Consider the following 11,688-nt stretch of genomic DNA (forward strand, 5'->3'; position numbering starts at 1 on the left):
AACTCACTGTTACAGGTAAAAGGCATCACATCTCTATTTCTACTGACTTAACAAAACTCATTTTATACTAAACTGTATGTTGCTTTTTTAAACATACACTGCAAATGTCTTTGCCATCTCATTGTAGGTCAACACTATTAACATTCTAAAGATCACCATGGAGTTGTATTTCTTAATCACATTATTATTATGATTACATGACAGTTTATTTGAACTGTGTGTCTATAATGATTTGCTTTGGTTCCTGTGTGTTCCACTGACTGCACATCCACAGCTGGACAGACGAATCTACAGGGTCATGTGGGAGGGTCTGTTCTACTGCCCTCTCCTGGACTGGACTACACACCAAACCACACACTCTTAAAGGGACCTTCCAGAGACAAAGAAATCTACCCCACTGACCAGACTCAGCGTTACACAGGCAGAGTTCAGCGGCTCAGTTATTCTCCAGGAAATGTGTCTCTACTCGTATCACAACTGACTGAGGAGGATAAAGGAGTGTATGTGTGTTCCCTGAACAGTAATGTTGTCAGGAGAGTGTTACTTGATATTACAGGTAAATGAACCTGCTGCTGTTTTCATTTAGTCCATATGCAGTTTTGAGATGAACAGAGATTTAATGTTCTCTCTCTTTCTCTCTCTCTCTTTCTCTCTCTCTCTCTCTCTCTCTCTCTCTCTCTCTCCCCACTTTCACTACAAACTCTACTCCAGTGACCAAAGTCCAGACTAGACCAATACCTTCAACCACATCATATCAAGCACCTACTGGAACACACAACACAGAGACCCCAGATAAAGGTAAGAGGTCATAGTTCTGATGTGTTTTGATAAGATGTGAAGATACAATGTGAAACCTCGGCTGTGTCTTTAGTGAAATAGTAACATTTATTCACATTTTATTTGTTACATTGCACACATTCTCTCTCTCTCTCTCTCTCTCTCTCTCTCTCTCTCTCTCTCTCACACACACACACACACACACGTTCCCTCCTTATTTATATTTTCCCATTTACAGATTCAGATTCTGCCAGAATGTATTAATTCATCCTCATTCCTGTTCTGCTGCTGTTAGGAATTGGAGTTATCTACTGGAGATACAGAGGTACACACACACACACACACACACACACACACACACACACACACACACACACACACACACACACACACACACACACACACACATGTTGTGCTTACTGTGCCTCATTCTGTCTGCTTTCATTCTGTAGTTCAGAGATGTGGGCAGAGGGAGAGCAGAGACGTGAGGACACAGGTGAGTACACACTCCCCCTTAAGACTGATAGCACGCTGCGTTCGCTCTATTCTAGCTGAACCCATATGGTTCATTAACATGCTTTCACACAAAAATGCCACCTCAAAATGCAGGACACAGGCAGGGTAGCATATTTTTCTCAGCTGTTACATCACTGAACACTGCCCCATTTTAAAGGGTCTTTTCAGCTTTCTTCCTTCATTCTGAAGGCACAAATGGTCTATTCTGTCAGACTTTCAATTTATCACACCCACAGTCCATGTTTACATGTACAGTATAAGGCAGATGTTGTTATCAATATCATCTCACATGTTTATCAGTATGACAGTATGTGTGTTCTCAATCAAACCCATGACTCTCGTGTTACCAGCACCTGTCTACCAGGTGAGCAGATAAGCAGGAGATGGATTACTGGATATTGTACAGAGAACTTCACACTGAGACCTGTTATAATTGTGAACTTGTATAGAAATATATGTGTGTGTGTGTGTGTGTGTGTGTGTGTGTGTGTGTGTGTGTGTGTGTGTGTGTGTGTGTGTGTGTGTGTGTGTGTGTGTGTGTGTGTGTGAGTATTAATGTTTATATTTTCTCTGCAGGATGATGTAATGTACTCCACTCTAGCGCACAGTAACACAACCAGAACAGCAAAGGTCGAAGACACTGCAGATAAAAGAGAAAATACCACCATCAAACTTAACTAATACACACACACACACAGTGTCATTAATTCTACATAGTTTTCCTTTGTTATTCATTTAAATTTAAAATAAACAAATAAACAAAAGTTCTGAATTAACTCAGTGTGTTTTTTGATTACTGATAGTTTCCTGCCAATTTTCTTACACACGGCTTCAAAGTGTTTAACGACCAATCCAAGCACACGGTGTAGTTTAGCACAAGAAGAGGCTTCGCACGTGTCTATGATGATGGTGTAGGACACAGCATGGGCTGATGAAGGTAGTGGATGCAGTGTGGAGAGGTGATGTCATTGGTGGGCGGAGTTTGATAAATGCTAATGTATTATCTGCACACTGCTTATGTCTGTTTAAGATGGAGATTATGTAGGTATGGCAGGTGCTGGAGTCTCAGTTAGAAACTCCATAAGTTTATAGCTAATTTATATACGTTTGTTTTGTGAAATTCATAGAATGGTGAATGATTAGTTTTCTTTGAGCTGTTAGTCACAGTTTCAGTTCCCACTGCTTCAACAAGTGATGGCTGCAGAGCTCCATTTTTTAAGGCCTGCTTTTGTGATGCAAGGAGGTAAAGCAGGATGTGAAGAAGAGTCATGTTACACACAACAAACATTTATTGTGATACACAAAAGACATCTAAGTGGTTAGCAGGCTAAGCGGGTTTAAACATCGACAACACTTATACTCAGACACAAGACTTATATACATGCATACTAATGACACGCAATAAGGAGCAGGTGTGAAACACAGGGAGGGCATAGCCATATGGATAAACACACACACACACACACACACACACACACACACACACACACATACGTTTGGGGGGAGGGGCCGTACCATGACAGCTTTCCTAACAAAGGTTCACCAACCCCAGGAAGGAGGCAGGACGCAGGAAGTGTTTATCTGGGCAAACCAAGAATTAGAGTTATAACATTAGTGTAGTTAAAATCACTTGCAGATTTACAATGAACCCACTTACACAAATATGGTAGTCAGAAAATGTAAACTGTGCACAAAAACTGTAAACTGTAAACTTGTACAGCACTTTCTTAAACCCAGTTTATAAACAGCTTTACAGGGAATAGAATGAATAATAAAGCTTATTACATCCTGAGATCTCTCATCTTATTTGCAAAAATAAAAAATAAAAATAAATGAAAGTTGAACAATTTAAATAATACAATGCAAAATTAAATTAGGAATTAATCATTTAAAGTAAAAGGCAATTTACATGATTAAATGATTATAAATAGACATAGCACATTATAAATAAGAAAAGGGAAGACCTTACACACAAAGCACTTAACGCATTATGAATGTTCAGAACATTTTGCATCCATCAAGTCTTTATGGGCACTTGTAATACCTTATAGCATTATTTTAAAAAGATTTTGTAGTCTACTTTGAGTACATGATTTAAAGGATTAAAGGGTTAAAGGTTATGATTTGAAGCTTCAGTGTCTCACTCTGTCTGGATCAGAGCTGCTCTTTAAGGATAAATCCTGCATGAGTTCACATGCCAGCATTTCTCCAGGATCGCTCTGATGTGCTGCACTCGTCTGTAATATTAAAACCCAGTGACAGAGCAGTGCAAGAACAGCTGACTCGAGCACTAGATAATGCTTCATATCAAAAAGTCAAAGATGAATGCTCATTGGTAGTGTGATTTTGTGCAGTAATACATTTAATGTTTTGTGAAAATAAGATAAGGCATTAAAAAACAAAAGTAATAAATGAACGAAGGTTTAACAAGGATACACATTGTCACTGATGCAAAATGCCTCCGTCACAGTATCCCTACTGTATTTCTTTCTCAGTAGCTCCACCTAGTGGAGGATTTAGTGCTGGGTAACCTTGAATGAGTATGTGCAAATACAAATACAAGATTTTTATAATCCATTCATATTTTAATAAAACTGATGAAGATCTTAAACTGAACTGCTGGCCGAGCCAAAGACTGTCAGATGGAGTTTTTTTTTTTTTTACATTTTTTATAAAGAATCTAAAGTCATCTAGTCAACTGACCAGACAAACCGTTACACTGATAGAATTCAACTGGTTACTGCTCCAGGAAATTTCTCTCTGTTCATATCTGGTCTGACTAAAGAGGACTGGAGACAGTACAGGTGTAGCATCAGCAGTCATCATCTTATAGAGGTCCAACTCCAAGTAACAGGTAAACCAACCTCTTGTATATTTATAGTATGCATGAAATGTTGACTACCCTTAGTGACTGGTCTGTACCAATAACTATCGTACTATGAATAAAAATACAGTCAACTAGACAAATATGGAATGCTATTCTCATCTAAAATATGAATCTGAACCCACTGATGCAACACTAATAGATCACAGACCTGAAACACTCAGAAATAAAATATGACATTCTGTTTGTGCTTTATTTTAATCTCCCCATATTTAGTCCAAGGTGCCTGGGTCATGTGGTCAGAAACTGACCAGTGATAAAATAGTGGATCTCTAACACAAAATATTCATGGCAACAGATAGGCTGTACTTTCTAACTGTGGACATACTAGGTGTTTCTTTTAGAGTATAAACACCCTGGATTTGTGGCTGACATGAGGCATATAAAGACATTTAGATTTCAGCTCTGGTTGTTTGAGCACCAAGTTTCAAGAATCATTGAGAAAATACACTGCCTGACCAAAAAAAGGTCACACACTCTAATATTTCATTGGGCCGCCTTTAGCTTTGATTATGGCATGCGTTCGCTGTGACATCATTTCCACAAGCAAGTCACAACATTTATTTGTGTCCAGAGTTGCATCAATTTTTTCCCAAGATCTTATATTGATGATGGGAGATTTGAACCACTGTACAAAGTCTTCTCCAGCACATCCCAAAAATTCTCAATGGGGTTCAGGTCTGGACTCTGTGGTGGCCAATCCATGTGTGCAAATGATGTCTCATGCTGGTGAACCACTCTTTCACAATTTGAGCCTGATGAATCCTGGCATTGTCATCTTAGAATATGCCCATGCCATCAGGAAAGAAAAAAAATCCATTGATGGAATAACCTGGTCATTCAGTATATTCAGATAGTCAACTGACCTCATTCTTTGGGCACATAACGTTGTTGAACCTAGACCTGACCAACTGCATCAACCCCAGATCATAGCACTGCCCCCACAGGCTTGTACGGTAGGCACTAGGCATGATGGATGCATCATTTCAGCCGCCTCTCTTCTTATCCTGATGCACCCATCACTCTGGTACAGGGTAAATCTAGACTCATCAGACCAAATGACCTTCTTCCATTGCTCCAGAGTCCAATATTTATGCTCCCTAGCAAACTGAAGCCATTTTTGCTGGTTAGCATCACTGACAAGTGGTTTTCTTAAGGCTACACAGCTGTTTAGTACCAATCCCTTGAGTTCACTTCGCATTGTGCGTGTGTAAATGCTCCTACTTTCACTATTAAACATGTCCATGAGTTCTACTGTTGTTTTTCTATGATTTGATTTCACTACACGTTTAAGTGATCGCCGAGCATGATCATTCAAGATTTCTTTCCGACCACATTCCTTCTTCGAAGATGATGTTTCCCCACTGTCCTTCCACTTTTTAATAAGGCATTGGCCAGTTCTTAACCTGATTCTAGTAGTTTCAGCATCTCCTTAGATCTTTTCTCTGCTTGATGTATGCCAATAATTTGACACTTCTGAAACAGATTAACATCTTTTCCACGACGACAGAATGTGTCTTTCGATATGGTTGTTTAACAACTGAGAAGGTACTCACTGCATCAGTTAGGGTTAAATAACTTGTTTCCATCTGAAACATAATCACTTATGCAGTAATTATCCAATGGGAGGCTCTTAACTATTTGCTTAGTTAAATCCAGGTGGTGACCTTTTTTTTTTTGGACATGTAGTGTATGATTCACAGTATTAAGTCCCACCTCTTTGTATCTGCAATTATTTGATTCTCTCACAGAAAATGATTGATTTGTATTTAAAAGAAAAGGCAATTTGCTTGCTTCAGAAAGGAAACACTGCACCTACAGAGCCCTGTAGCCTCAGACTAAGCTGTTGTATTACCACCACTGACACACAGCAAACTGACACACGGGAAACTGAACATTTCTGCTTGTACAAATTGTAAATCCATCAGTTCTGTAGTATAAAATCTAAAGCTAAATGTACAAAATACATAACAGCCCTGAACCCTCATTACTTATAACTGATCAGACTTTGCTATTCTTGCAGAGCCTCCATATAAACCTAGAAAGCCTAAGAGAGAGTAATGGAATTTACAAACTGTCAAAAAAATGATTTATTGCTTGATTTGTTTTGACCCTCCATATATATATATATATATATATATATATATATATATATATATATATATATATATATATATATAATTATTATTATTATTATTATATGATTTATGATGTGACAATATTATATGAAAATAAATTAAAACACAATGAGGGATCCTCAAAATAGTTTTATTGACTTAAAAAAAAAATGTAATTGTGAAATATTCCAGTGATTAAAGTAAATAAAACTTCCGAGTCTTAAACGAATACGTACCACCCAGTCTTTAATGTCCGCTCCGCTCTGCTGCCGGTCATGTAGTCATACTCAAACTTGCGTATGGGTCTCGGGTGTGTGTGTGTGTGTGTGTGTGTGTGTGTCTCTCTCACTCACCAACTAATTCACCCCTCCCACTCCCTCCCATTGGTTGATTCTCTAGAGGTTACACCTCCGCGCCCCCCCTCCCCCACGCCCCCCAACATGCAGGAAAAACTTTCTGACAAAATATGATATAAGGTGAAAAAAACCTCCTCCCAGGGTCAGAAATACACTCCTCATTTGACTCCTCAATTTTGCCGCCTTTTCTTTCTACCCAACCACCCGGTCTGACCAATCCCGTGCAGCGTGCAACTCCTCCCACAAAACCAGACCCTCGTACCCGCTCATTTAAATTTAGTTGTACCCCAGATGTTTGAGTAGGAATCATTGAAATAATTCTTTAATAGTGAAATAATGTGATTAAAGAAAATAAAAATTTTTAGTCTCATACTACACCAGTTTGTCTCCACTTTCTCTATCTGTTCAGTGTCCTCTCTGACACACACTCTGCAGTCAGAGGTCATTGACTCTCTCTCTCTCTCTCTCTCTCTCTCTCTCTCTCTCTCTCTCTCACACACACACACACACACACACACACACACACAACTCTCCCACGACACCTCTTCACTTCTTATTTGCCAGATGTATTCAAACAAGGCAATAAGCAAACTTTTCAGAAAACATCACAAAGTTTTAATTAATTTATTTTTTGTCTGATCTCTAACCATTGTGGTTACTCTATAAGTTTTATCACACAAGGTTTTTGTCCGTTATCACACGTTGTACTCTTACCACTTTCAGTGCATTCCACAACTGAGAGAGGTGTTGGGGGAGGGACGTAATTTACAACTTCTATCCGAAAACCATTTCTATCCCCACCGACTTTTTCTTAAAGCCGTGTTTTCGGTATTTCACTCATTTAGTTCACAACAGGTAAGCAATTCAGTAATGCTTAACTAATTCATGCTATACCTTATATTAGTATAAGTTACCAAAAAGGCTGACGTGTATTTAGCTATTTATTTAGCTAATGGATGAAATACTTTATCGTGCGTTGTATGATTTAACTCAGTGGGGCTTAGCGTCGTAATTAATTTCAGGTCTAGATAAAACATACATTTTAACAATCAATGCGTATTATCTACAAGCTATCGTAAGTAGACGGCAACGTCTACAGAAACGTATACAGAGGTCACTGTGGCTTATAACATACATCTAAATAATTCTAGGCCTATTCACGCTGTTCAACCACACTAACCTGTAGGCCACCATCTCCACGTAAGTATAATTTTAAAAGCATGTTTATTAATCACATTTATACTAGAATAATTGGATCAACTTTCTTTTCTAAGATGACTCGGATGACGAGGATGATTGACAGCTGTCAAATCAACCAATCAAATCAAGCAATAAATCATTTTGACGGTTAGTAAATACCATTACTCTCTCTGTTCACAAATAGCTGCCATTTTATGCAAATTTCGTGGGTATGTTGGATGGCCTAAAATGCGTTTTACGAGCAGATGTACTTAAAATTTAAATGGTTTACAATTCTAATTTTTCAGAAATATCTGATTCAAAGTTGCAGAAAAAAATGCTGCTTTCCAGCATTTGCTCATTTTTGGGGCTTGAAAATCATAGTTTTAAATCTGGCTAAGCAGTATGGCTTCTCAAGCATTAGGATGCAAAATTCAGACAACCCCACCAAAGTTCTCTTGTTTCTTACCCTTCGAGAAACAGACTGTTGCTAACTGGGCATAATATGAAGAGTTTTACTTTATCTCTGTAGTTCTCTCATTGGCATTTAGAGCATAACCTATTGCACAAATTCTGTATGCTTGACATTGCCTTGCAAGGATTTTTTCTTTGCCATAGACTTGATGAAAGTAACTTTTAAAATTGAGCTAATTAGCATAAACCTTTTTAGGAAACAAAATAAGGACACACTCACTAAAGTTAATACTTCCTGTACTAATGTTTGAAAGACTTGAATTTGCATAGACATTATGCTACGAGTTTTAATTCATCAGTTTGGCGATTAGTTAAGGAGCCTGACTTTGCTCTGTGAAGAACAGCCCTCCATTCAACTGTAAGGACAGCAGTTAGACATTTACCAAGAAAAGCGTTTCAGCCTGGTATTGAACCAGGCACTTTCTGCATGTAAAGCAGACATGATAACCACTACACTACAGAAACCATACAGCAAGGGGACTTCTGGATCCATCCAGCATTTCCTCCCTTTTGGTGCCTGAAAGGCATAGTTTAAAAACTGGCTTGAATTGTCTTCTCCCCATTAGGATGCAAAATTCAATCCCACCAACCAACGTTTTCTTGTTTCATTGCCTTTGAGGGACAGAATGTTACTCTCTAGGAATAATATGATGAGCTTTACGTGATCACTGTAGGCTGTGGCCTGCAGTGTTTACTCTGCTCAGTAAAGCCATACATTTCAAGCTGCATGCGACTCCCATCTTGCCTGCTTCTAAAAAAACTCACATTATGGTTTAATATATATTTGAAGTACAGTTGTTTTCTATTGATTTTGATTTCATTTCAAGAAACGTCAGTTGTACTGCGTTTATTTCACCATCGTCTCAACAACATATCAGCAAGAATGTGTTCTGATTGTCATTAAGAACATAATATGATTAGATTTATAGATCAAAACAACAATTAATCAAATTATATTTATCAAATGGAGCAAAATGAAGCTTGTGAAGAAAATACTAATATTTTCTTAATACACTTTGAAGAAGTAGTGGGGACAATGTAACGCAGTTCAGAAATTGATGGGGACAGGGTAAATTGCATCTGGCAGTTGTCTCGGGTATTTCCAATGCTGTGCCTCATGAGCTGAAAACTAACTTTGTGGTGTACCATGTTACGCAGGTTTTAAACTAACATGGATTTTCGCTGAAACAGAATCCATCCTTATAACCAACGACATAGACATCGGCACCATTCCCCCACATCACAGTGTCACCCCTTTCCACATGGACACCACAAGGCGGCAGATGAGGAGATGATGGGAGAGTGGCTGAGGAAGATGAGGGAGGAGCAGCAGACACTGAAGGAGGAGAGAGACATGGCAGGTTCTCCTGCAGATGTGAGTGAATGTATCTATTTTCATCCAGCATTCATTTTATGCATCATCTATAGGTTTTCTGTTTATCTGTCTGGAGTTGGTATTCTCAAAGCATTCCATTCTTAATATCATGGTAACCAGAATGAAGTCATTTTAATGACTTAACATGTCAGAATAATCTTGGCTCTGCAATGGGAAGCACTAATTTTTGTGTTAGATATGCAGGTAGCAGTCTATAGCAGACTATAAACTTAAGAGAACTCGAATGAATAGTGAATCTGAGAAGATATGGTAGTAGGAATAACACACTTTAATAGCAAAAGCAAATCCATTCACAGCCACTTATAAAAACATCTGTTTTCCTCAACACACAATCAGCTTTTTCATTCATGAAGCAAAGTGATGGGAATCAGGAACCAGTTCCAAATTGCCCGATCCATCAGAATTATACGACTCCGAGATGAAGACTTCTTTTTAGCATTGCTTGTGCATTTTTCTGAATTAGGCATTGTGCAAAACTAACATTGAGTGTCATGATTTCAATCTCTTACAAACATGCAAGAAGGTGTCATGGAGGAGAGGCGTGGCTTTTTTTCATGAAAAAAAGATAACAGAGGTGCATGGATTGTCTGGAATATGACCATTTCAAGTAAGAGTGGAATCACAAGACGTATGTCGAAACATCTTTCGATACAACTTGGTCCAACATTCCAGAAATACCATGTGCTGCTGCTTCCCAGTCGAGCAGGATGTCCCATCCCCCAGATAAATATGCTGCATTAGAATAAAGTTAACACTATGCTGCCAGGCTTAGCAGGTTATTTCTTTGATTAAATGAAAACGAACACTGTACAAACCTCCTCTACTTTCATGCATATTAGATGAGGATGGACACACTGTTGCTTCAGCCAGCTGGAAGACTCAACATCAGCCCCCAGCTGAAAGCTCCATCTCATGCTTGCTGCACAGTGATGGAGAGTGAGCATAGCAGGGGTGAATGCATCACTGTGCCAGACAGGCAGGCAGGGAGGCAGACAGGCAAGTAAACTGGGCAGGCAGGTGGGCAGGTGGCAGGGTAAGCAGAGAGGCTGGGGAGGCAGGGAGGCAGGGAGGCAGGGAGGGTGCACAGGCAGGCAGGCAGGCAGGGAGGGTGGTAGGCTGGGGAGGCAGGGAGGGAGGGAGGGAGTCTGGGGAGACAAGCAGGCTGGCAGACAAGCAGGGAGAGATGGAGGGAGGGAGGGGGCTGAGGAGTGAGGGAGACAGGCAAACAGGGAGGGAGGCAGACTGGCACATAAGCTGGGCAGGCAGGCAAGTGGGTGGGCAGGAGGGTAAGCAGAGAGGCTGGGGAGGCAGGCAGGCAGGGAGGGAGAGAGAGGCACTGGGGAGGCAGGTGGGGAAGGCAGGAAGGGAGGGAGGCTTTGGAGGTAAGCAGGTAGGCAGGCAGGCAAGCTGGGTGGGCAGAGAGGCTGGAGTGAGGCTGGGGAGTCAGGCAAGCAGGCCTGGATGGACGGAGGCAGGGAGGGTGGGGAGGCAAGCAGGCAGGGAGAGAGCAAGAACACTGGGTACACTGGGGAGGAAAGGAGGGAGGCAGGAAGGGAGGGAGGGAGTCTGGGGTTACATGTGGCCAGATGAACAGAATGTATTCCAAACCTCCCCCAGGAGTCTGCGTCTCCATTCAGATCTACCGGCCATGGGTAGCCCCAGCCTCCCCTCGGTGTCTGGGTCTCGATTCTAATCATGTGGCTACATGTATTCCCAGCCTCCCCTGGAGTATGGGTCACATGCTGCTTGTCTGGCCTCATGTATCCCCAGCCTCCCTCCCTCCCACCCTGGCTGCCTACCTGCCTCACTGCCTCCTGAGCCTCCCTCACTCCCTCCCTCCCTGTCAGCCTCCCTCCCTCCGTGCCTGCCTGCCTCCCCAGCCTTTTTCTCTCTGGCCTGCCTGCCTACGCTCCTCCCAGTGCCGCGCCTGCAAACCTCCCACGCCTTCCATCGCTGAGTGCAGCCGCACCTCCAGACCTCCTGAGCCTG

General features: G+C 40.8%; 1 non-coding gene across 1 annotated transcript; it reads right to left on the reverse strand.

Moving 5' to 3' along the window:
• Positions 1–8,695: 8,695 nt before the first annotated feature.
• trnav-uac (transfer RNA valine (anticodon UAC)) lies at positions 8,696–8,768 on the reverse strand. Its single transcript has one exon. It is a non-coding gene; the product is annotated as a tRNA-Val (tRNA).
• Positions 8,769–11,688: the final 2,920 nt, after the last annotated feature.

This window comes from Electrophorus electricus, unplaced genomic scaffold (assembly GCF_041902795.1).
Source record: "Electrophorus electricus isolate QZ-2024a unplaced genomic scaffold, ASM4190279v1 Scaffold208, whole genome shotgun sequence".
Classification (NCBI taxonomy): domain Eukaryota; kingdom Metazoa; phylum Chordata; class Actinopteri; order Gymnotiformes; family Gymnotidae; genus Electrophorus; species Electrophorus electricus.